Genomic DNA, 6044 nt, shown 5'->3' on the forward strand with positions numbered 1-6044 from the left:
CTTAATTGTGAGCACCATATTTGACTTGCTGACTCTTGCCCTCCTAACCCACACCCATGATATTTCTTTTTTGGGGTCCAGAAGAGGTTGTACCTATATAGTGAGGACTCCTAACTTAGCATGTTTTGTTGTACATAGGGTTACCCAAAGCCTTTAGACTTTGTGTATGCATAATAGTAAAGAATGATACAATCAAGTTGAAAGTTGCAGGTTAACACAAACAACTTTGGGAACCTGTACACCTACCAAAAACAACCACCATCAGTTCATGGAGGTTGATTACTTCATATAGTTGTGGTAGAGTGAGCCACATAAACTATAATTATAAAAGTTTCATGCACAAAGTGACTTAGCATGCAGTAGTATAATTCCCTCACTTTTAGTTTTTTTAACACTACCTTTAAAGCATCGATGAAACCATTTGTCACTCCAAAATAATGTCCATTTGAAGTTTACAGAACCATGATGACATTTTTACTAAAACAATCATAGGCGGATCTAGGAGACACTGCTGTGGTGTGTGTGTGTGTGTGTGTGGGGGGCAGAAAGTTATGAGATAAAATCCACGAATGAAACTCTAGTACACAAGTTACATAACTTTGTTTGGTACAACTAGATGAATGAATGGCATACACTTTCTAAGACTTTAGTTGGATATCTTCTGAGAAAAACAATTAAAATAGGTTGAATTTGGGAGCATTTTTCATAGCTATTTAGCTAACAAAATGCATGCTTTGAAAACATGTAAAATTGGTTAGACAAACCTTTTTGATAGTAAAGTGTACTAAATATAAGGCAGTATTGTTATAATTTACAAATTTGTCAGTTAATGATATTAGAATAGTGACTGCTCTATTAGAGTAGAGATTTCCAACTAAATTAAATAATTAACATTCCATACATTCATTGGTATGTACAATATTGTGCATTTTGTCAGGGTCATTTTAGTGCAAACCCCACCTCAATCAGTGGTTCCTATCAAAAGATATAAGGAAAAGAAGTGGACAGTGTGATGATTTTTGTGTACAGCATTTCAATGCTTTTTATGTATATTGCATGGCACCAAACACAATATACAAAGTGTCATAAATCTAGATAGGAAACTAATAACGACATGAAATTTTCACCACATATCTATTTTATGAAGAACAGCATATGAAGTAAGTAAAACCTCTCAAAAGTGACCACTTCTTTGTAGACTGACCCAGGGCCGCCCACAGGGGGGGGGAAACTGCGGGCCCCAGCCTGAAAGGGGCCCCAGGAGGCCCCATGAAGGGCCCCCTGAATACCTGTTTAAAAGATCGATATACTCTAATAGAGCAGTCAGATCTAAATACTCTAATAGAGCAGTCACAGTATTCTTCAGAGGAGCAGTGTAGCAAGCTTATAAATAAGGAGATATGGTTGGTGATGGGTAGTTATTGTCATTGCCAGCAGGTTGTGACCTTTTTTTTTTTTTTTTTTTTTTTTTTTTGGTCTTCACCTTACAACTTGGGTGAAGGGCCCCACTTTAACTCTTTGCCCTGGGCCCCTTAATTTCTCTGGGCGGCCCTGGACTGACCACTCAGAATATTACATGAATAAAGCAAGTGATGCATAAATAAAACTGTGTATTATGTAATACTAAATATATATACACAGGTACTTAATGCATTTTCAAGGATAACTAACTAGAAAAATCGGTAATATTTTATAAATGGCAAGTACTGGCATCACAAGTCGCAATTAACACGTACTTCGGAAACATGACAATCAGATAACACAATGTAAGAGCAACATTATTTTTAATATAGATTTGTTTGGACACTGCTCAGCTTTATTTGTCACATTGTAAACACTAAGGATGATAATTATTATATAACACAATGACATCACTGTACTACAAAGAGAAATTATAAATAGTTTCTGATCAAAATTACAATCACTGAAGCTGCTATAAAATGGATCAAAACAGCAGTAAATACACCAGAATATAACAACAGGTAAGTGTGAAGCCATGTAAGGTTGGTATGATATGTCAGTCTCCACTTTTGAAAAGATTATGCCGGCTCAACCTTGAACCTTATTTTGCAATTCCGCGCAAGACAACAAACTGCTCACCTTCAAACTATGCTTGCATCGATGCAGGGGGGTGCCTTGAAGCCCAGGGTGATTGTAATGCTGAATTCTGAGCAGTGTTAGATGGCGATTTACCTTTAAAAGGGCCATATTTCCATCGTAATCCAACATCAATCGTCCTCCAATCAAAAAACACATGGAAAAATCGAAATCAGCATATACGGTTTGCCCAGAACCACTTTCTTCGTCCTCATCAGCAGCAGATTCACGCGGAAACACTCGGAAACTTCGGCTATCACAGGTGCCACATTCTTCCAATTAGAATTACGTACGCAATTATTTGTATGGGCTTCCTATGGAGATTTTTATTTCTCAAACTTTGATTTGCTGTATTTCAATAAATACCGCATGGATTTTAATCCAGTGAAGTGCAATACAAAGTACGAAGCATTGGCTACCATTTACTGGAACGGCAGCTTGTGAAACGTTATTGAAGGTGTATAATTTAAGTAGCAAAAATATGTGTGAAAAATTGGTAGGTTGGAAATCGCTAATTAGAGTAGTGACTGCTCTGTTAGAGTATCTCGATCTTTAGCACAAAAATTCTAACTTATTATTAGTCTCATTTTCTTCACAGTGTACAGTTTATAACTGTCAAGTGCATTTATAACTGTTGTCTTCTGTTTACCTGTTGGTTCTCTGTACTTCTGAATACAGTGTGAATGCATGATTCTTGTTTCTGGTGTACTAAATATTATAGTCCTGTAAGTTCAAGGGGGGCAAGAGAGGGGCGGGGGGCAAACCTCCCTTGGCCTTCCCTCAGATCCACCTATGAAAACAATATTGATGATCCCACATGCAACATCTGTAATATATAATCTGCAATTCTGCTGCATGCATGGTTATTCGTTATGTGCATGCATGCATGCATCTTTCTATATTATTCATAACAAGCTTTGAATGCCAACAATACACTCATGTATAGGTTTCTCACATGTTTTATGTATAGAACTGCATTTTCATGATCCTTTAAGATTATTCATGTGTCGTGCATACTTGCGTCATCTAATTTCAAATCACTTTTCATTTAGCATAGACTCAATGTACCTGTGTTTAAGTTATGCACATTGAGGCCTGTGGTATGCACAAATAAATAATTATATAGAAAAGATATAATAGTGTGAAGTATCTAGAACACATAACAATAAAGCATACATGTGCTTATATGTATTTCAAGTTGAAGAATGGCCATAGTATTCTTCTACATGCATCTGGATGATTTTCAACAGGCAAGTAAAAGCTGTGACCATTACACATCATTCTAAGTAGCTGTACTTCCAAGTCCTTCCCAGCATTTCAAAGCATAGTGAATACAGTTATTTCTTGCTAACTGATATGGATCATTGAAGTTGGCACCATTCTCTCCTAGGCTATGAAACAATGAATCAAGATTCACCGAATTGACATCCATTTCTAGGAGACTAGAAAATGGGTGATGCCTGTTTGTGTAACACAAGCTCCTTTATGAACAGAATCTTTCTTGTTCTTATACAAGCCACAGACTGTGTTAGTATCTATTTTCTCTTTCTATCGTACTCCACAGTTCATGTTCAGTGCCTAGATAACACTGATCTGTATGAAACCATATATATTGATGGTGGCCACTGGGAATTCCAGGAATTACCTCTAACACTTGTCTACCATAAAATATTGCCTGCAAGCATTATAGCCATTAATTGGCAATAGGTGCAAATTCCAATAGTTTTAATACTGTTAAGCCAAGATCCATCCATCCATTCTCAATCGGCTCATGGCAGAGTTATAAAGGAATGCATTTATTCTAGAAGTTTATTGGCTTGCATGTGCTTATGCAACCATCACCCATCTATTTCACCTGCAAACAATAGTAACTGTTAGTGTAGCTGGTGTATGCATTTTAGAAAGAGGAAGCTTCACAATAGTGTACCTGTAATGGCAGAAGTTTGCACAGAAATAACAACTAACCTACAGTAAGGGAATATTCAATTACAATCATGGCAAGTAGACCAAAATTACTCAGCCAGTGCTTTCTTGTTACATGCATGCATAGGTATCATGTCAGGATGAAAACATGCATGATGTATACAGTCGTCAATTGTGGTATGTATGTCATGACTGTTTATTGCTAAATTGTAAAGCAGCCTTATTGGTATAAAAGTTAGGTAGTTATTCAAAATTGCTTTCACACATACATGTGTAACATGTAGTATTTATTGATTAGTTATGCATGATTAGATCAGGGAATGACATAAGCATGCATGGGTAATACCCAGGGATTATACCATCAGTCCACCATAAGACCAATATGCACACCTCACAATTTACCACAGCCATGCAGATGTGTGCATTTTAAACCTCCATGCATAAGTTTTGATATGTAGTGCAAGTTAGGGGGTGAAAGTTAATATTTATTGTACAAACATGATACTATCAATTTGTGGTACAAATTGAAAAGCATTGTCCTCATATTATGTACTGTTTAGGATAGCAACCTACAATAGGGTTAACTGGTCACAAAGCAACCTGTGATCTCGCCTTTTGTTGTTCACTCCATTGATCAAATGAAAATCAAAAACAAAAAGGTTCTACTGATAACTTACCTTTTTGTACAAGACAGGTGTCATTTACATTGGATTGGAACACCATTGTAATACTGCCATTGAGTTAAAGGGAGTAAAGCTCAATGCTAGCAAGTACAGTTTGTTTTGCCCTTTCTTCATTTATTTTACCCATAAGTTTTTGTAACCAGTGTTGGGCAAGTTACTTTGTAAAAGTAACTAGTTACATATTACATGCAACTGAACTGTTTAGTTACAGTTACATATTACCCATAAAATAAAGTAACTATAATAATATTACATATTATATTACTTTGTGTCCACAGCCTTAAGCTGTCACGTGTGAAACTACCATCTTATCACGTGACATGATTGCGTTGTTGGACAATGTGCAAATCTTAGTTATAAGTAAGAAGTTGGTGAATAAGCTTCATTCAGTGGCTAAGCGTTACTCAGTGGATTACTAACAAGATTAGTAACTTCGTTACTTGTAGTCATAATATTAGATTTGTTACAGTAACTATATTACTTAGAACACGAGTTAAATCTGTAAGTAAAGTAACTTGAGTTATATTACCTGTTTTTATAGCGTATTTTGTTATATTACTTAGTTACCACAAAAGTAATAATATTACGTAACGCGTTACGTTACATAAGTAACGAGTTACTCCCAACACTGTTTGTAACACACATAAAATGCACCTAGAAGGTGCAGCCTAGCTTGGTAACTGATTTGTGGCTATCCCTCACCCACATTGTCTGCAGGTTTCCTACATGTAAGCAATTCAGAACCTGCAGGAAAGAGAAAAGCCTAATTTGAATATTGCAAACATGACAACTGAATCACATTAAAAAAAACTTAAAAGACATCAGTATATTGTATTATTGATCACACACCATTGTGAAACCACATACAGTGGACATTTACCTGATGCTCATGTCATGCTAGACAGGGCATTCTTCTTGGATAACACCTTTATTGTATGACATAAGGTGCATAGTTTGAACTTTCCCTAATGTGGTGTGCTATTTGGCTGAGCTATATACACCATCAAAGTAAACTATAGTCATTATTGGGTTACTGCTATTATGTGTCAGCAATTCATTGAATTTTTGATGCATAGACCACTGCAGCCTTGTGAACAAAATTTAATTTAGCAATATTTCTGAAGCATTGGATTATTATCATATGATCATCACTGCATGCACAAGACATTTAAACATCCTTCAAACAGTCACCGTAAACAACAAACAATCTGACAAAAATATTGATGCATATAATGCACCATCAGCAACAGTGCAAGAAATTGTATGGCAAATCCATTAGAGAAGAATGCAAGGACAAAGTGATGCTCCCATAGCCACATGTAGGGCAATACATAAGTCCGA

This window comes from Dysidea avara, chromosome 9 (assembly GCF_963678975.1).
Source record: "Dysidea avara chromosome 9, odDysAvar1.4, whole genome shotgun sequence".
Lineage (NCBI taxonomy): Eukaryota > Metazoa > Porifera > Demospongiae > Dictyoceratida > Dysideidae > Dysidea > Dysidea avara.